The following is a 22,145-nucleotide window of genomic DNA, read 5'->3' as shown; positions in this document are numbered from 1 at the left end:
TAAATTCATAGGACACTAGAGCGCCATATTCAGCCAAGTAATAATAGTTTGCAAACAATTTAGTATATTTCACGGTACATTAGAGTTGTATTTTAGGACATTATGCCAAATTAGCATCTGATGATACAGCTGAAATTGCAAAATTTGAAACAGACTGGAAGCATAATGCTGTGTAAATAATTAAATTGGAGGGTAGACTTCAACGCACAAAATGAATCTTAAAGCGGAAAAATAAGCTCACCGAAGTCCTTTGAAATACACAATACGACTAAAGCCAGAAAAATCTCCAATTATAATCAATAAAATAAAATCTTTTTTCCACGATCATTGGTTTTTAGTTGTTTTTGCTCACTGAAAATACATAGTTTCACTAGTGAGGAAATAATATTTTCTCACTAGTGAGCAAACTAAATGTTTTGAGAGTTTGTGGATAGAGGGCGTCAAATATGTTGTACTGAAAGTTTTTCTAATCTGTTTTTAAAATATTTTCTGAATATTAGTAACTAAAGTTTGTCTTATTTTTGACTTATTTAAATTTATAACCTGTATTTAGATTTCAATTGACGAAAAAACGTGAAATTGCTTGGGGTAAACTTCTGGAAAAATTCATGCTAAATGCATTGTGTGTTGGTATCACTGATTAAACTAAAATCAGTAAACCAATCACAAACACGCAACGCCTAACAACATAACCTCTTTTGTTTGGAATTTTGTTGATCCACGTTTTGTTGTGAAAAACTGTTTTCGTGAGTTCCCTGTTGGGCTAATTTTGTAGAAGTTATTGTTTCAATGATTTTAACAGTTATGAAAAATAGTGATGCAGCTACATAATGATGGGCATGTACAGTTTACGTTAATATAACCTCATTTTTTACTCTTGTCATGTTTTTGTCATTTTGATTTATTTAGATTAAAAAATAGTGATTTGTGGCATAATAAGGGGTAGGCAGCAAGTGAAACTAAATATTTATTACACTCACTGCAATTAACTCAAAATTCCAAAAGTGACAAAAAAATGCTCCCCCAAATTTCAATTCCGCCACTCTTGTTTATGATCATGGAAAAAATCAGATTCAACAGGCATGAGCAAATGTACATTTAATCACTTGTCCGGTTGGTGCCCTCGCCTACGGCTCGGACGCCCAAATTTCGACCTCGTGATTAAATGCACTACTTTGCTCACTTGTATTGAAAATAGCTATTTAAGCATGAACATTGTCTTGCGTATTTTTATTTATTAATACTTTGAACATTTCCAGTAGACAGGTTGTACAAACCCAGCGAATAACGCTTGCTCAGTGGGAAATCAAAATTGATGAAATTAACCGTTACAAGTAAATATATTTTTTGTGATTGTCTGATTATTAGCGGCTGATTCAACGAACCCTACCCGACTTACTGACGCAGAAGTGCTGCGTGTTTGACTTGAAATTTTGTTTTAATTTATTCACTTCATTTGATTCGATCCGTTGATGAAGAGTGAAAAAAAAATTCCGTTCAAAGTACTCGCAGAAAAATTGAAAATTTAATTTGAAAAATGTTTACTTTAGTGGCGTTATAAATTTTTAGCAAGCTCTATAAATATTTGCGCGTAAAATTTTTCATTCCATAAATACATAAGAGTATCCCACTCGGATGTAAAGTGGCTTAGAGGAATTGAGCGTGTGTACCTCGAACAAATGTTCAACGTGTGCACGCCAAAGTTGTGATCTCTGCGGGAAAAACGAATTTCCGCTATGTTAAATATTAATTAAAATCGCAGAAGTGGTGGAAGAGGGGTTGGCGATCGCTTCCGCCGAGTGTACGATATAATTTGCCGCTTATGGAAAATTTATTATTTATTTAAGCGAGGAGAATAAAAAGCGTTTAAAGAAATTAATGCGTTTCATCCACCTTTTGGGTCATCCACGTGTGGGGTTTTGCATTAAAAAATAATAGTTGTAGAGTGGTTAAGAAGTGGTCGAAAATTTTTAACTACCACTGATATTACTAGAAAAATGTCTACAGAAAGATGAAAATCTAATGGAAAAGCGTCAATCCAATTAATTTTTTGGAAGATTTCGCTCTCGAGTAGAAGATCAAGATATGCATTTTGCACAAAAAACTGCTATTTTTGAGATTCTTTTTTAGTGTTTTTTAGTGAATTTTAGTATCAGGGTGATGCGATCCTGATAGTTTTCATTCCATGCCATTTTATCAATTTCTATAGAATTGTTTCTAATTTTATGTTGAAATAAAATCTGCAAAGAAAATTCAGTTTATTCAAAGTAAATATGTAAGGTCAAGATAAAAACATGCAGACTTAAAAGAGTTGCAAAGTACTAATAAGATAGGAGCGTAGTTCAAAGAGAATTCACAATCCTTTGAAGTATCATTGATGTTAACTGAAAGATTTTATAATGAGCTTGCCTTCAAAACAACGATAAATGTGTAAATTGTTACCTATAAATCATCCATAAGATTTTTTTAGCCTAGAACCAGACTTCAGGTTGAAGGAACGACATTAAGAGTGACAGTTAGCAAAGGTCAAGAATTGCTAATCAGAAATAAATCGCTCCGTAGTGAAAATTAACAAAATTGCTTCTAGATGTAGTTAGATAGGTAACAAAATAAAGTAGAAAAGGAGTTGGTCTAAAATACAAAAGATAATGTAACGTAACATCGTTTCGTTTTGTAGAAACAAAGTGTGGCTGAGCGAATATGAATGAAGATTTCAAATTCGTTAGAAAGTTTTGGGATTTCCAAAGAAGAGTAGAACAATTCATTCAGAATTTAGAATCTGAATAAAATTGCTTGTACATAGCGTAGAAAAAATAATAGTTATTTATAGTAAGAGTGAGAAGGCAAAGCTTTCGTTCACGCAAATTGCGTGAACAAAAGTGGCCTTACTTTCGAGTGTTGTATTTGGTTTTGTTCGATACCTCCTTAGAAAGTGAGTCTGTAACTTTGTCTTCAAAATTTTAAATAAATCCCATTTTTGGACGGATCTGTAAAGTTAATAAAGTGGTTGTGTGCACGTTGTGGAAATTGTGGAAATAAATGATGAAGAGTTATATGTTCCTGATGATGTCCTGGAAGAAGCAAGTGATGCTAGGGACCATATATTGCCTAAAAAATCAAAACTACGTTATCACTTATCAGAAAGAATTGGAAAATTTACGAAGGAATGAAAGCCGTGAGTGAAAGACAGTGAGCGAAAAACGATGAGCGAAAGTGAAGTGAACAAAAGATAAACCTTCACCCACTGGTAACTATGGATACAAAGTAAATTTCTAGGGAGGTAGGAAGGTAATTTGGCAATCATTATTATTTAATTTCTTTCTTGAAAAGGTCAATTATTTTCTTTGAGAATTAAAAAAGGACTTTATTTTCTCAATTTTTGAAGTGAAACTTTTTATGGGAGGGTCTTGAAATTCTGATCGGCAACCTTTTTGTGTGACGAAAAGTGGTGGGGGTAAACACTATTGGGTCGAGTGGGAGCAGTGTCTCTGTCTTTGTCACACTCACGGTATTTATCCTCTTTGATTTGGAGGCTTAAAAATGAATAATGAGTTACGCATTTCGATATTGTTTAGTGTTATCGTTGTTTATAATTTATTTTCTTCATTAAAATATACAATTTTGTTGTGAATATGCTATTTAAAAGTGATTGATGAATAATTACAATGTTTCCCTGTAATACTAAAGTTTCACTTCTATCGTGCGTCTTTACGACACATTCTGTTTTTTATTTATTTGTTTTCAATTCACTACAGCGAAATATGTGACCCTTTTGCAATGAATAAATAGTAGGGAAAGCGTGTTTTCGCCAAGCGACCTTTTCAAACATAATTTTTAAAATATATTTTGTTCATTATTTGTTCCTTGAAGCTCTCGCAGCCCGTGAAGCTCTTCCAGTGTTCATATTCTTTAATTAGCTCCTGTGAAGAGCATAAAATGTAAGTTATCCCCATATTTAGAAGAACTGTAACTGATGCTCAAATGACCAAACTCCACCAAAGCACGTCTTTGTTGTTAAATAGAATCTAAGTAAAATGTGTTGAATCGTCTTATTTATTAAATAAACCTTCCAAGGGTCCTGAAGTAAAAACGAGAAAAAAACACAAAGCAAGTTCAATTGGGTTTTTTTCTCAAAAATACCATCCGAAGAGTAAACGAAAACATTCCAAACGCGAAGCATTATTGTATAATTTTTTTTTACTTTTAGTTTTATTACTCCAATCCGCATCCAGCGCACTCTATTTAAATAAAAAACGCAAACCGTCTCAGTTTACAACATTGTGTAAGTTTAGACGCACTTAGTGTTGACTCGTCAAATAATAATTCTCGTACGTTAATTTATGTACTCAAGTTCAAGTTGAATTGAATTATTTACTATTTGGTCTCTCGCATAAAGTTTTAATTTAATTTCTTCATAATCACTTTTTAGCTCTCCGGTATCGTCAATTTGGCTTCGACTTTGGATTTATCGAAGGCAACAAATTTTTCTCAACGTAATAAACGTACCACGATTTGTATCGCCTTCAAATCGATAAGACTGGAGTACAAGAAGTAAATTAGAGTCCTCCGACTGCGACTGTTTTTCGTTGTTGTTTGTTGCTCATCATCACAAAACAAAATCTCAATTAGATATCCATTTATCAATCAGTTTCCATAAATTCCGATCGGTGTCCATTACCGAAATGAATTTTTCCACATCTATCATCACTCAAGCCGAAAAATCACAAATCAACACCTCCGGTACTTTGCCTACGCGGCACAAAAATCGTTTCGACGCTGATCCCTCATCTAAAACAATGGATTTCGATGTTTGGAGTTTCCGGATCTGCGAATAAATTGCTCCTTGACGCGACTTTCTTCTTACGTACGCATTATTTGAATAATATAAGGAATTGTGTTCGGAGACGTCGATGTTGATAAATTACAATATGTGTCAGGATTCGAGAAATTTCTCTCCCAACAATAAAGCCAGATGTGAAAGGTTGCAGACAATAAATTCCAGTTGCGGGAATAAAAACTGTGCCAGTAATGTTTTGGCATTCAGTTTGTGATCAAGCAACAAATAAAAAATATTGGGTTTTTATGGACGTTCATTTTACAAATCGTGAATTTTTAAACTGTTTAATATCTTTGTCCATTAAGATGGACAACTAAGATTGGTAACGGTTCTTGGTGGCTGAAGTAAAACTATAACAAAAGCAGAGAAGCATTTGTATTTTTCACAACACTAAGGAGAATTTGCTGAATTGGAGTTTTTCACTGATGAATCTTGGTTTTACATGCGATGGTGAAATCCGCAAATGTCTCGAAGTTTGATTAAAAGTAAGGTTAGATATAGGTTCAGATGTCAAATTAACAATTGTCATTTCGATGGTGCGTTCACAATCGACTCCTCAACGCCAACTTTGACGGCAAATTAAAAAAAACACCCGTTATATAGTGAACTAAACATTTTTCCTCATTTTCGCAACTGATATCCAACAAAAAATCGCCCGCTTTTCCTTACGGAGATAAATTTCGTATTTCAAGGTCATTTGTATCTTAGGTATCTACCCTAGTTATATTAACGCGGACTGCAAACCAAACGCGGTTATTTCGCTTTCGTGTTCATGTTCGCCGTGTCTCTTTGAAAAGATATTTGTCGTTATCTATTCTGCGCAAAGTACATTATCTTGGAAACTAACAAGCAACGATTTAATAATTTATGCTATCAAGGAGCTTAAGACCAGAACTCCGTACTTTTAGCAACGTTAAATAAATTATGAAGACGAACTTGTGGTGGTCCGACGCGTCGACTTCTTCGTCGTAGCTCAGTCCTCTCCGTCTGATCAATTGGAAAAAAGCTCTCCGCGCCATCGCCATGATAAATGCGCTACTGTTGTTTCGCTTATTAAGGAACTCCCAGATTACGCTTATTTTAATTTTGCCCGAATTAAAACCGAACCGCAGATGGCGAAATTCTTCATGAAAATATACATCAATGTGGTTGCAAACGAAATTCATCCGCGGAGCACTCGTTTCATCCCCATTGAATATAATTATGTTAAATGTCTCGTGCAAATGCAAAACAAACAATTCGGGTATAAAGTACACACACGAAAGACGTCAGCTGGCGGCGGCGTTCCTACCTGAAAATTAACCGTATCACCGCCACAAACAAAACAAACCGTTTGATACGGGAGAGTGTAAGTGGGTTTTCACTTATTTCGTTGCATTCCGCCAGCCATCCGACAATAGCGCGGAATTTGATTAATGGTAAACCGGAATCTTAGCAATCTTCTCGGCGAAGCCCCGAAATTAACAGATTTATACATTGCCTGAAATATCCCGCACGCACTTTGCAATTTAGTGGGCCTTTCTGCGTACCACTCCGATATGAAATGTTGACGATATTTTATTGTTGCATTAACAGCTGGTTTGTTTTTCTAATGCGCAACGGAGCTGGCAAGGAGGAAACGTTCAAGTTTTGATAAATCGACGAACTGTTATTTTGGCAGTGAAATTCTAAGGAGTGGCGGTTTTAATTTATTTTGAAATGAAGTTCGGGAGTCTTGCTTTGGTTCCATGATGTACAGTTCTAATAGCAGCAATATTCTGCTCTCTACAATATAAAACAATGCCAACCATACAAACAGATAATCAAGGGAACGCTTCTAGTTTTAATTAAAACTGTATTTTATGAGAGCATCTTGTTGCGCAGAGCGAGAAAAGATGACTGTCTTACCAAAACCAAGGTCATTAAAAATGATTCTTTGCATCTTATAATGAAAGCTCTACAAATCTTTCACACAGAACTCTACATGTGTTGTCATTAAAACTGAATACTTTAAGCAATATAACGAGCGTTGAAAAAATTTTTGATCAAGTGTTTCTCTTTCTTTATTGCAAAAGCACCTCGTGATTTTATTTTGTGTTTTGACACATTCTTCAATTCCACATTTTCTATTATAATTATTATTTTTGTATTGTGGAATTAGTAAAAGACTGTTTAAGTGGCACCAGGCCACGTGACCATACATTTTTTGAACACACGTTACATGTTTAAAATTAATTACTACCACAAAATGGTGGATGCGCCGGGATATTTCCCAAACAAATTTATTTTTCAACATCTCTATTGTTTGACAATATGGCAAAAGTAATTTACTACGTTCACCCGGTATAGTAGCGGTGGTTGTCGATGAATCAGGAACAAATGCGAAATCAGGATGTCCTTCTCGCGTCGATCAATCATCTTGTGTATTTATTTTTCATGGTGCAATAAATTAAAATCGTTGCCATACGTCGTTTGATTGATTATTGATCACGAGACGTGATTGGTTATGGTGGTATAAATTGCTTTAGTTTTATTGACAGTAACCTCGCGGTGTGTAATTGGCAGATGCTGATAATGTCTGGGACAGAATGTTCTACCGTATTAACTTACACAGTTGGTCGATAATGTCAATTCCGTGATATAACAGCAAAACACTCCACCTAATTGCCTGTATTTGTCTTATCGGCGAGGTGACACTAATTGCCCAATAATTATTTTAAAATAGCTAATGTGAGACGTCGCAAATCTCCACTTTGATCTATTTTATATTTAGTATGTAGGGGCGACGAAATCACTGAGGGGAATAACGTTGTAACTCTTTAGAGGAGTAGCCGAGCACGCTGCGAAAAAAGCCAAACATTTACCACATGGTTTCACAATAAGCGCTTTTATGAATAACATAATGAAGAAATAACTGACAATAAAGCTCGGGGCGGGTACGGTTAAAAAAATCACTGGCGGTGAATGGACGCTGAGATTAAATTTTTTGTAAATTTTTATACAACGGGTGAAAGTTTTTTGTGAGAAATTATTTGGGCGAGGTCAGCCTCAAAGTGAAAAAAATGTTTAAATTTATGTGTTTCCACAACCGCTTGGTGTGGTTTTACACTATGCACTGTCTGCTGCCTTTAACAATTTTCAAATATTTTGTAACATATTGCTGTAAAATCAGGAGGTTGTTGACTGACTGTGAAGAAAGACGTAAAGCGCGATTGATTGAAAGTACATTTTACTCCCCAAAGACGTTGAACTCCTTACTAAAGACTTCATTACTTTTGTTTAAAGTTTCTCTAGCTTTAACAGTTTAAAAAAGCAACAGACAAATCTCCTTGAGTACTTAGTTGAGCACCTGAATTATAAAGCGGTCTTAAAAGCAGCCAAGTTTCAAATTTAACACTTTTAAAATTTAAAATGCAATTTCCTTTAACACGAATTTAATTTTATTAGAGAATCTAAAAGACGAATAATCTTCTCAAATGATTTAAACATGAGACACTGACTAGAGCAAAAGGTAAAGCAATTAGGGAGACGCATTTTTGTGCTTCTGTCAAAAATTAATTGAATTTATAACACCATCAAGTTTGTTTTCTTGTTATTACGCTTTCGCCCATTTATTAGGAACAAGAAAATCCTTTCTGTATAATGGCACCACTCTCCGCTGTCTCTTAACAAAGTAAGAAAAAATTTATCAAAAAAGTGTAATAATTTCATAGGGAACATTCGATTGATGGTGCTGCTGCACGCACAATCTGAATAGGTGCGGCACGACACTGTTTCGCCATAATGGGGTTTGGATCATTAATAATAGATTAACGAATTTTTTATGGGCGAAAATTGTAGTCAAAAAATAAGATTGTATGTATTAAACATTTATTACAATTATAGTGTTTTTATGAAACAAACAAGATTATTAATTTATGCTTAATTAACAATCGAACGGGAGTATAGATACTCTCTAATTTTATACACTGTTTATTCGTCTATATTCGCAAACTTTAAAGTTTACTTACGTTGTCACTCGGTAACGACTCGAATCATACACCATATCTAGTAGGCTGTGACTATATTATATCATAAAATCAGAGCAGGCTCGAGGTAAAATTCAAAAGTCACCCGGTATATGTAATACCGTGAGATCGAAAAAAAACAGAGTTGGTTGTGACCAAAAATTTCAGTTGGCAATTCGTTAAAATTTCAATTATCAGATGTCAGTCTTAAAAGTTAGGTTAGTGATTTTGAGAACGTTGAAATCTTGATTTTCATAAAGATGTGCATTATGTGTGACCTGTCGGTTGTAAAAGAATCATGAGGAACTGCAATCGTATTTACGAACTAGAGTAAATGTCAGAAATGTCTGCCTTCAGCTTCCAAACATGATGTTACTCTCTTCGCTTCATATTTGAAAAATGACCTTCGCAAAGTTGGGGCATCAATTAAATACTTGCATTAATTCGCGAATTGTGCCAGGCCTGTTTTTGAACACATTGTTTTTCATGTATGGTAAAACAAAATAATCAAGGCAAGTTGTTGGTAAGTGCCTAAAGTAACACTGCACAATGAAAATGTTTTGCTCTAAAGTGAACATATTGTAATAACAAATTTTAATAGTCAATAATTAATAATGACATTTCCCATTGTAATGACATTTGAATTAAATTTTTACGTGTTGCCAACTGAAGCGTATTAATCACGGCCTTCTCGATTTTTTTTATTTTCGATCGCACGGTACTATGAGTAAGCAGCCCTAGTTTAAATATTGTTGAATTTAACAACCACCAAATTTTTGAAATTATAGGTTAGAGGATTTAAATATGTTTTTTGACAACAGTAATATTTATACAAAAGCTTCCAACTGTAGTAAATTACACTGCGAGTGAACAGTTTGAAATAAATTCAATGAAATTAATCTTATTATTATTATTTATTTTAAGACGGGGTAATAAAACAGACAATAGAACATTTTTATCTAAAGGAAAAATAATGCTTAAGTAAGTAAATTCCAAATCCCAAACAACTCTAAAAATTTAAATGCTAAATGGTTCAAAATATATTTTTTTTTACATTTTTTTTTCTTATCTGTAAAGCAAAAATTGCTTTGCAGATGACAAACAAATTTTATTAAATTTATAGCCATAATCCTGTGTCAAAATCGACGTTCGGAAAAATATGAAATTCAAGAAGTCTATAAAATGCACCTCGACTGATTCTTTGTGTAGAAATCAAAGGAAAACATTTTTTAAGCTGCGTCGAACATAACAAGAGGTGATTGAAAATGTACATAAATAGGTTTTTGCTTTTAGTTTACTATTCTGAAGAATATAAACGAGGTATCGGTCTCGATTTGAAGCTAACGTTTGATTGAAAGAATATAACATAATTTTCATGAAGGTATACTTCGTCCAGCGATTCGTCACCCATGGTGCGTTCACAATCGACTCTTCAACTTTAAGGAAACATTTAAATGAACACCCGATATTTCTCATAATGAAAATAGATCAGTATTACTTCGTATTAAATTAACACTTACCAACAGATGTAGTGAAATTTATTGCAGAAGAAGGATTCCAACTGAAAATGAAATAAAATAATTAGTTAACTGAATTAAAAAATAGTTACTTATGCGACGTGTGTAAAATAGTATGTAGTAGTACTATACATTTAAATAGTATCAATAACACATAATTCAACAAGTAGAATAAATATTCCAGTACTAATTTTACCATTTTGATTATTGGTTTATTTCTAATTTTATTTTTAAAAATGCAAAGACTTTGTTCAAAAATTTTGAAGCTAATAAATAATACCGTGCGATCGAAAAAAAAAAATCAGAGTGAGCGAAAGTGGTGGTTTGAACCAATCAAAGAATCAGAATAGCACAATCCAGGTAACTCGATTTTTTTTTATTCGATCGCACATTACTTTAATTCCAATATGTAGTTATATGTACTTTATAATCTCCTGAATCCGTCTTCACAACGATAAGAATTGTTCTTTATTAAAATCCTAAGATGGTAATTTGAGGCTGCCAAATTAAAGATTTCTACTAAACTTACAACTGGAGTAAACGCTTTAATATCGCTGTTGGCATTTAAATGAATATACAGGTGTCCCGAAAATGGCGCACTCACTACTTACTACCTTACCGATATGGAAAAAAAAATTTCAGACAAAAAAATCAATTATTGCAAAAATTTTACTTTGTGATAATATACATATACGATTAGAGGTAGTTTTCATGACAATTTAATACATTTATTTCGAAATAATTGACCTGTTAAGTGCCACTTTCAAAGACCGCCAAATCAGCAAATAAGTCCAATAGAATTTTTGTAACATTTTTCTCACGTTTACGGTAATCTCTTCTATACCGTAGTGCATCGGAAGTGCGCCATTTTCGGGACAGCCTGTATATAAAATGGTTCCTCATGGATTTCTTTGGCAAGCTTATTTTTCTTCACAAAGTATTTGATCAGAGAATCAAGTTTCCGCAGTGCAAGCGATTCGCCTGAGGGAGCTTAAACTTTGACTTTTTACCCGCTCGAGGACAAAACTGTTTCAACAGTGTTTCATCCAGTTAGCCGCAAAATGTTCAACTTATTAATATTTTATTTTCGTTATTCTGCGACTCACTCTGTAGACTCCATCATTATTGTTTATGAAAGGTTTCTTTAGCGAGGCGAAACTGTAAATGTATTGTTTCATCAATAGCTAATTACATTTATGAAGGATCAAACATCACCCAATAAAGCCTGCAGTTAAAATCAATACGAAGCAAATAAAGCCTAAATTTAAAATCACCTTCCGATAAGGTAAACCTTGAAGTTTTCGGCACGAAAACCAACCATAACTGTTAAGGGGAAGTTCAGTAATTGCCTTAATAAATGTCTTAACAGATTCAGCAACATCGGAACATACGTCATCGAAACTGTGGCAATCAGAGTGAGCTTTCGGTCGAGCTTTGATGAGTTTTAATGAACGTTGACTTTAACTAAACCTATTTAAAGTTGTGCCACCGCAAAAACCAAAACCGGATCCGTTTTATGCAAAACTTCATTTTCAACGAACCAATCTGAAGAGAAGTGCTTCGGGAAGACGTTTAGGCCACTTTCAAAGAAATTCACTATATAAAATCTCGGAAGTTTTCAACACCAGATAAAGCAATTCTTGCAAACTTCTTGCTTTGTAAGTAGCGCATGCAATTTCTTTTACCTCGATGGAAGTTTTAATCTCTTTCCTCGATGTGCAGTTAAAATTTATTTTCCAATCGTGTCGATGTACATACTGCCACGAGTAAAAAATGAATTTTCCTCCGGAGAAATCGATTCTTCCAAATAGCACCACACTTTAATGGTTTTATGTTGAAAAAATTTCTAAGAGTCACCGAAAATTGAGAAGCATATCAAAGTGATTTGTAAATATAACAAAAATAAGAATCGTTTTATAGGGTAAACAATTGAATTGAATTGAAAATGGTAGGAAAATGTACAATACATTTGAAGATGAAGACGTGTTCGTTGCGTTTCTTTGCAAAAAATATTTATTTTCCTCTTGAGAGCTGAAACTTTGCCTAACAAATACTATCGCAGTTTTGCGCTTTAAATATATCATCAATAATAAAATCCAATTCTTTTTTAGCGACAATAAAATCTGAAATTCAAGCGAAACGTTTCCTATGTTAGGTCTTGTAATCCAATATCAAAAGATATTGGTTTTGCAATTCAGGTGTGTGTATGGACCCTGGCATATTGTGTATACGTTTTCTTTTCTTCTGAACCAACTGTTGTATAATTGAAAGGATAATAGAATTTTATTGTTGTCGGTAGATTGAAGCCGCACACGAATAAAATTTGTTCCTTGACGAGTTTGCAGAAAAAACTTGATTTCCCAGAATGTAATTAATTAAGTGGCGAGGCAGGGTTGGTCAGTTGATTAGGTATCGCGACAACACTCGCACGTTTCCGGAACAAGGTCCTTGAAAAAATTTATAAGCGTTTAAAAAAATAATTACATTAATTCGTTAGCTTGCATGTGACTTCGCGATTTATAAAAGAAAGTTGCTCACGTAACGAGCTTGATTTATGCGAAACAGGAAGAGCAGTATTTATGGTGGAAACTGGCGCACAAGTGAATAATAAATATTGTTAAATAATTCTAGAGTCGAGGTGTAAAAGCTATGAAGAGTAAATAGAGTTTAGTCATATTAAGAAAATTGCAAAAATTGAAACAACAAAACGAATGGACACCAGAAGAAAAAATTAAAATTGAGTGTTCCAAAAACAAAAAAATAATAAAGTGCAAGACAAGTGAATTGACAAAAGAAAAACAAATTGTAACGTTTGTTCTGACTGTCTTTGGGTTACTTGTGGAAAACAATAACAACTAAGTTATTTACACTAAATGAAGATCGAACATTCCAGGTAGGCCTCAGCGCTTGGCGAGTGAAGCAGATTCTGTGCAAAATACAAAAACGATTTAAATTCACCGAAAAATGTTAAGTCGTGGTCCGAGATTGTGTAGGGACACGAGTATGGGATTCGTATTAATTTTGCGAGATCGGTTTGCCACGTGTAAACCTCGAAAGTCTTCTTCGTATCTCGTTTGTTGACGATACCTCCCGCGTGTCATGTCAAATCTAAAAATTGCCAATTTTCCGCAGATTAATGCAATTTTTCGAATATCCGCCCTCGATAAAATATTGATAAGCGTGTCAGCAAATCGAACGGCACAACTTTACCAATTCCCGACGATGCAATAAACTCTCACCGCAATTAATCCTCAAACAAATTGCACCGCTCAAAGCTCCAAAGCAAATTTACAAGTGACTTAGGCCGATAACGATAAAGCTCGTGTGACGTAATTGAAAAGTCGTCATTCGCCCGGTCCTGCAAATAACAGGAACGGCTTCGGCATTCCCAGCCGGTGACAATTACCCAATAACATTATCGGAGATGTAGCTCGTATCGATCAGTTCCCGGAGGAAAATCGGATATGAGTCGGATGTGGGACAGACTCCATAATAAAAAGTCAAGGAGGCGACAGGGAACGTGACGCGTCACTTAATCCCGAGGGAGCTTCTGCTACCTGTTAATTGACTCGTGCCGACATTAACTCTAATGGTACGACCTATTAGATTTCGTCGTTTAGTTGGATGACTTTTTCAACGGAAGCGGAACGAATTATGCAAGTTTTTCGGAGCTTTTATCCGCGATATTGCAAATAAAGCTGTTGGAAAAAGTTTCAGGATCCAATTTATGTTATATTTTTAGCTCGGGAAGTTCGAGGTTTTTTCCTCGTTTAACCAAATCCCCAGTAATATTCGAAATTTAAAATCGAATACGCTTAATCACCACTCGTTTAATTGTTTTTATTTTTTTAATTCTTCAATATGGCTCTAGGGGAAATAGCGTTTACAAAAAAATCACATATTGTCACATTACGACAAAATAAACGACTACATGAACTGGTAATGCAGATTCAAATATCGTTTTTATATTTGCTTTTGTTATTTTTCTCTGAAACAATTGTAATTTTTCCAATAATGTCTTTTGCTTTGTAGTTCGTGCGGTCTCTAAAAAATGTAATGTGCACCGCGCCTATTTTCAAACCTCGGCTGCGCCTCGGCCAGAAAACTCAGACTCGGACGAAAAAGTTGCACTCTTTGGCCTTGATACACAAATGATATACAAATACAAATACTTTATAACTGGACCATTAAGTTTGTCAGCAATCAGTCAATTATCTACCAATTTCAAGAGAAATAGATATTTCAAATTCATTGCTTGTATGAATACTGGAGAAAAGCTCCTTTATAAAATGTTATATATCTGTTAGCACAACCAATCGCAACGCTGTTGTAAACATCCATTGTATCGTTTAAATATTTCTGAACAAGATATCTGTTTTATTTGTTCGCCGAACACAAAGGAGCTCGTTGTATTGAAAAAAAAAATTTTCCACTGTCGGCGACAAAATTTATTAACTTTTTGCGTGTCTTCCTATAAATGAGAAAATTCGTACTGGAACGAAACGTCGTTAAGTGCAGCATTGCACCGACCGTAAAACAGGGTCTTCGCACAGAATCCTTTACAAAGTCAAGACTTAAACAGTGCAATAAAACAAGTAAGTGAGTAAGTGAAGATCTAGTTCAACCCAATTTCCAAACTCAATTTTCAGTGAAAAAGCGGACCGTAAATAAAGTTACTTAAACAATCTTGCGGTGCTTGTGTGTTGTTGACCCACCCCGTCTGACACGATTTTTTTCTTCTTTGATGCGCTATTTACAAAGTTGCCCCGTAACTCCCCAACTTCTGATAAATAGAACTGTAAGATTTCTTTGTCAACACGTTCTGATCGGTTCTGTAATATCTGTTCTAGCGATCGCTGTGTAAATCTCTTAATAAAATCAAAATCATTTTTAGGACAAAGATAAAACAATCCTAAAGCTGCATATTGTGATGGTACTATGTAATAGGTTCGCTAAATTAAGAATTTAAATTTTTCGATAATTTCAATGAAACGTACTACTTATTGACGGAGGAATATTTGTTGTAAATGTTTATTTTTCTCAATATGTTTTTCGGCACAATAATCTTTAAAAGTGGTGATGTGGGACACTAGATTAAGTAATTTTTTATTATTCTCAAATTTTTGTCAAAATTGTACTCAAAGGACGATGATTGTAAATTAGGAAGAAAACGCTTCAATGTAATTAGAAAAGTAACAAAGCAAAGGAGAAAACACTAACAAAACTAACGGTAACATACTTCAGTTTAGTCCAAGATACTTTTTAAAGAGAATTTTTCATTATTCGTTCCTTGAGCTCTCGTAGTCGGGGAAGCTCCGCCAGTGGCCATCGTACTAAAGTACTGTGGTTTGGCGCAGAGCACAAAATACATGCGCGCCACCCTTTATTACAACGGATCATTGACAAGCAGCTGACATGTTGAAAAGAGACAATTGGAGTCTTTGTAGGATTACATAGTTCACGTCTCAATTTTTTTCTCACAATTTTTTGTAAAAATGCTATCCTTGGAGAAACTAAAAGGAGCAGACTCAAAATAACAAATCATCAAACGGAAGACTTTACAATATTCGTATTAAAATTTGATTAAAATTCATACATTTGGGTCATCGCAATATCAACATGCACCCCACATAAAAATTTAATTTTTAACCGAGATGACACTCTTGAGTGACGCATAATGCATACCGAGAGGTGCTGAAAATATCAGCATATTTCCTGTTAAGAGTTGCAGCTCTTTATCACACCTTTTTAAAAATTCATGAAACTACATGCACCAACTTCATAGACTCCGTACGTGACTTTTAAGTAGGACTCGTGTTCTTTACTATAAACTTTATGATGGGGTGGGGGATGAAATGTGTGACACTTTGAACGAGTTCCTCGACGAATGTGCTACGGATCATCTAATATGTAGAATTATTGCGAAACTCTTCAAATATTTTCACCGCCTTTCTCCTTTATTTTGTATTGAAATTTTACTTCCCGGAAGATTCTTTTCTTGCACGCTGCTGTTGGTAAGCACTCTTTTTCCAAATATTAAACCGAACGAATTCCTTCTTATCTCGCAATAAACACCACACTTGGACCATCGAAAATTGTTTTAATTGCAGCTGAACCGTTAAAGCTAATGGTGCAAGATCTTTTTTCCTTGAAGTCATTTCTTTCAATTAGCTTCACCCTAATCTCTAACCCTAATAAAACGTAATTGTCTGCTCAGTGTAGCTTGAGATTCCATTAGTTTATAAAAACAAAACAGTTTTTTTTCGGTTAATTAGGCCAGAAAAAAGAAAGTGGGTGCGAGTAATTCTTGTCGGTTTCTGCATTTTATGAAAAGGGGGGAGTATGTACTTGAGAGGTTCGCTAATTATTGGTATCATATCTGAATTAGGGTCACGTTCTCTTTATGAAAATAGGATATGGATGTACGGAATTCAAGGAATTCTCCAGAGGAAACGGAGCCTATAATGGTATCAGGGAGATGCTGAAAAGTTGGCCCGGTGATAATTACTAATTACTTTTGCTGGTTAATTTCTTCCTGTCTATGAAAAATAATGAGGACAAAAATGTAAAAAGCAATCATTTTTTAATAGTCATTTGTGTACAAGGCCAAAAAGTGCATCTTTTTCGTCCGAGTCTGAGTTTTCTGGCCGAGGCGCAGCCGAGGCTTGAAAACAGGAGAGGACAAAGGCACTTTTTGGCAGAAGTACGCATTAAATTTTTAGGCGACCGCACAAAGCAAAAGAAATCATTGAAAAAATTACAAATTTATTTTGTATCCATCCTTTCCAAGTAGATAAATTTATTTTTTATCAGCGTGCCAACAAAACTAGAGATTTACTATTTTGCAATATAATTACTTATTTCCATAATTTATGGTGACAGGAGAATTATCGGTTTTGTCGGTTTCGTTGTTACCTTACTAAACAGACGAACAGATGGCATCACCGTCAGCGTCAGAAAAAATGCATCTGAAAAAGAGTTACTTTTCGTCCGCTTGTGAGTATGTAAAATTACCGTTTTCGGCTGTCTAAAAAATATATTTTTGTCAGTTTTGGTGGAGGCGCCGGGATAATTATATAAAAATCTTGAGACAATTTTTTTCGCTCATAAAATTATTATTGTTCTTTAAAAATCAGCTGGACCTTACTAATGCTCTAAAACATTATTGACAGCAAATCAGAGGGATTAATCCCCCTAGGCCCTACTCAACTCAAGACTATGATGTCAGAATTAGCGTCTTCCGGTTTCTTCGTTGTAAATATCGCGTCACTTCCCCTAATTAACCCGAGTGGCGCGAACACAGCGCTAAACCCCTAAAGGAGCCACCCCGAATTGTCGAATTTCCGACAGAAATGCCTCAAAGTCCGGAACTGTTAAGCCCCCACTTAAATTACAAATTTATTATTTTGTTACCTAATTTCAGTCGTCAAGTATGATAATTTTAAGAACGCGTGGCTTAGTTCACCTACACATCATCCCTCCAGGCTAGCGAAACCTCCCCTAGTCTCTGGAGTCTTGTTAGTAACATTAGCACCCTAACATACCAAGTGAGGCCTCAACTGAGCTGTTCGACCGCAATCTACGATCCCACCTGAGCGCCCCCTTTGTCTCTAATTGCCAAAGAAATGGCATTTAATGTAACACTTGTGGAGAAGTAATTTCGAAAGTTGAGAATTCGGCGTCGCCTCCGTCGTAAATCATGGAGATATTAATGTTAATGTGATGGACGAAGATTGTTTCGATATGAAGAAGCCTGACACTGGGTTCATTACTTTGCTACAATAACGAGGTGTCTGTCTCATAAGTTATTTGGGTCAAGCGGCAATATTGGCCCTAGAATACGTCCGTCGCTGGAGACCTAGACGGCGTTAGTTGATATCCCTGTACCATTTTCATCTTAATTAAATTTGATGTTGCGTGGCTTATCGTGGAAACAGAGCCGTCATCGGAAACTATTAGCTGTCACTTAATAAATTGCCGCGATACGTTATGTCGTTTTAAATTTCCGCTCGTTTCTGTTTGTCGATGCCACTTCAAGAATATATCATTCACAGATCGTTAAATCATTTTCTGTGTATGTTTTGTTGCACTTCAAAATACGGCAACTGAAAAACAATTTGTTGGATATCCATAAATAAAATTTTATACCGCCTGTGATACAATTTTCGAACTAGTCATAAATTTGCGGATTCAAGGCGAGAGAAAGGATATTGGAAATCTTTTATAACCTCTCGGTGCTGTTTGGTTGATATTCTCGCGGTATAAATTTTATTTGAGGTTAACAACATCGTACGCTTCGAATTACCAACGTAAATACTATTGCCCTGGTAATAATCGTAGTAGGCGTCCTTTACAGACACTCGACGTTTCTTCAAAGAGTAACAGCTCTCCACTGTGAAGATGATAACTGAAAGTCATATGTTCAGCTATAGTTGGCGCGGCGAACCACTGGACTAATCACGTGATAGTTCGTAGCGACGGCAAGAAAAGCCTGATTTATACTGCCTCGCCAAATTTGAGTTTTGTGCGGGAAATTTAAATATCACTACTTTAAGAATGGTTGGAAATTTCGGCTGCGTGCATTGGGCTGCACCATCCCCCGAAAATCACGTGAGTTTATTACTCCAGTGAGTCGCCGCGCCGACTATAGCGATTCTTTCCATAATGTGGACACATCATAAACATCAAAGGAGGACACGGCATCGAGGCCGGAGTTATTTATCATAGCTGTGAAGCTATGAGAACGTGGGTAATCTGGCGGTCACCCATCCAAGCATTGACTACGTCCGATGGAATAATGGTAGTGTTTTATTAAAACTACAACAAGTGAACAAAACATAAATATTATTGATTCTCTTTATTTTTAGATTCACTTTTGCTCACTTACTAAAAGTGGCACAGATTACTGACGAGTGTGACAAGCTTTAGCTACTCGTACGGACCAATCTACGAATGCAGTGTTGTTTTCCAAGGCCAACGAGGCCTTGCTCGTAAGTCGCCGCTTTAAATGACGCACAAGCTGCACTTAACACTTGTACATCATCACGTTTAAGGTGAGACTGTCCCTTCGGGCACTTTCCAACTGAAGGGAATTACGTTAACTCTACTAAATTGCTCTTCGGGAGTAAGCTCTGTACTTTGAGAACACTCCGAATTGCCAAGCTTTGCATCTTTGACGATCCATTAACAATGCCGCCGCTTGGTGCTCTTTCCTCCTCAGAAGTAGATATTCCATTATTTTTGAAATACGTTTATCAAAGGCGCTTAAATGTAATCTCGGAATGATATTTTCAACACAAAGCGAAAGGAAGCATGATACAGCGATTGCGTCTCGTTTAAAATTCCAGCCCCGTTGGCCGGATTTAAGCCCTCGGAATGCATTCACCGAGAACATACACAGTTGCCACAAATTGCCAAAAATTACATGGCATTTGTAATTAGCGTTTTTGTTGATAAAAAAGTCGATGAGAGCAATTTTTCGTGTGACGGCAAATAACAAGAAAATATTGTTGTTCCTGTGCTTTATCTGCTTTAATTAGGACGAACAGGTTTCACGACACATCTGGTATTGCACATCGAGCTTTGTCAATGTGACATTTATTGTTAGTTTTTTTACGGGTCTGGATATTGCAGTGCTGGAAATAGTTGTTTGCCGTGTCATGTTTGGCTCTCGTTGTAAGCTTGGTGATTATACCAAACATGAATTAACGCAGAATCCGCTAAAACCAATGGATAAATTGATACCACATATTAATTGGTTGTTTTTATTTACTTTTTTTCTTCCTACATTAATGGATTTTAATTTCGAGATAATTTTGCACAAATAGAGATGCTTAATAGACAATGATTTTCAATAATAACAATAATTTAAAAATTACTTGAAGGTTTTAGAATTCTTCGAAGCTGCATGGTGCCCGTGTGGCGTAGCGTCAACTGACGTCCTTCGAATGTTGTGCACCAAAAGAAATTGCTCTACCCCCACAGCAGTTAGTTTTCTTTCGAGGAAGCAATTTAGACCTGACAATTTTATTAAGCAGTAAACCATGTAAATGGTGTTAAAAAGTGAAACAGTGTGGCTGATTCGGTAACCACAGATGAATTTTTTGTTGGGGAAAGGCCAAATTGTGTCGCAACAGATTTTAATTAATCCTGAAACTATATAGGACGTTTTCCATTTAGATCTCCGGAAACTATCTGCACAGGAAGTTGGGAGATTGCTTTTAATTTTCCCCGGATGAAAGCTGAGTGACCGATATTAGCGGATGTTTGTGGGATCCCCCAGTTGGATTATAAGTCAAACCGGCCAGTCTCTAATTAGACTAGCTTAAAAAAGCTCGACAATTAAATTAGCTCGTCTGGAATTATCGACTGACTACTGAAAGTGTGATCCAACCGGAAGCATTTCCAGTTGAAATCTGTGCAATTCGCACATTCGTTTCTTCTTTCAACGGAAGTTGTTTTGACTTTTAATGAAAAACATTTCAAACCGGTCTATGCGCGTGGGTCAAATTCCTTTGAGATATTGCTTTTAGAAGTTAAATATTAAATGCGAAAAAATTCTCGTGGAAGCTTTCATATGGAGCAAATTACATTTGGGATTTAAACGAAATACCATTTATTTCGCAAAATCGGTGGCAAGTTTTTTTCCATTTTCTCCAAATGAACAAAGCTTTTAATCGCGTTATTCTAAACAAATAAACTCCAAGTCTGGAGACTTGCAGCACTTTTGCAAACTTGTCCCATTACCGGAACGATGATTTCGGCTCGGGAATAGTCATAACCGAGCAAATTACAATGGGACAGGCTTGTTTTTTCATCTTTCTTCCCATCCTCTGTATAACCAATTGGGAATAATCGTTCTCAAGCATATGTCAGCAAGTTGGACGTGAAAAAAACAACGTTTGCACTTTCTTTAAGGGTAAGTAATTGATATTGATAGGTCATTGGGCACGAGGACGGCCAGAAGAGAACTGACCAGAATCGGAACGTTGAACTCTCATTTACTTTCAACATTTAATTTATTTTATTTCCATATGAGGGGGAAATTGCTACAAAGATTAAAGCCGGTCTAAAATCATTTTTCTTCGGACGTCGCTAAATGGAAATTTATGGGTCCTGGGGTATTTCGTTTGTCCTCGATCGTTCGATGATTGCGTTTCATTTATTACAACTTTCACTTGCAGCGTTTTTAAACTTCATTTAACATCGTCTGGAATTTGATTTTCAAGCATGTGTTAAATTAGATTTTTATCTCCACTATTTGTTTGAAAAAAAACTTAATTTAAGGCAATAAATACTTCTTTGAATTTCCCTTTCCTGGATTTAATCGTATGTAAAATTTTACAAACAACGTCTAAAGAATTTCCACTGCAAAAAGCAAAACCCGAATTGTACAAAATATTCTAAAATCAATAGAAATTCTGAAATAAAATTAGAAATATTTAAATAGGTATTTAAATATTCCTAAGACACTGCCAGAACAATATTTCGTGTCGGTGGCTCCATCGAGAATTGTAACGGGTGTTCCGAAATTAACCCGCGTGAAGTAGCGTGTGTTTATAAATGTGTGTCTGTTGACGTTTTGTTCATATTCCTAAGTCCGCGTTCACAAAATCTTGATCTGTTTAATTTCATTTGAATATCCAAATGCAGATTACAAAAAATATTGTATATGTATGTACATTATATTTATTAATAGTAAAAAAAAATCAAATTTGGAGAAGTTTTATTCTTTATTTTCCGTTTTACCTCTAAAGCTTAACAGAAATTACGTATTCTCGTACGAAAATCCCCCCCCCAAAAAAT

General features: G+C 35.3%; 1 protein-coding gene across 3 annotated transcripts in view; it reads right to left on the bottom strand.

Moving 5' to 3' along the window:
* LOC138125671 (somatostatin receptor type 2-like) overlaps positions 1 to 22,145 on the bottom strand; it is a 214,618-nt gene that overhangs the window by 144,107 nt on the left and 48,366 nt on the right. For all 3 annotated transcript variants that reach the window (XM_069041107.1, XM_069041106.1, XM_069041108.1), the window contains one exon: positions 10,344 to 10,384. The gene's annotated coding sequence lies outside the window, so the exon portion shown is untranslated. The remainder of the gene's footprint in view (positions 1 to 10,343; positions 10,385 to 22,145) is intronic.

This window comes from Tenebrio molitor, chromosome 3, assembly GCF_963966145.1.
Source record: "Tenebrio molitor chromosome 3, icTenMoli1.1, whole genome shotgun sequence".
NCBI lineage: Eukaryota > Metazoa > Arthropoda > Insecta > Coleoptera > Tenebrionidae > Tenebrio > Tenebrio molitor.
The sequence above is the reverse complement of the archived record's forward strand: the minus strand, read 5'-3'. Positions and strand labels throughout refer to the sequence as shown.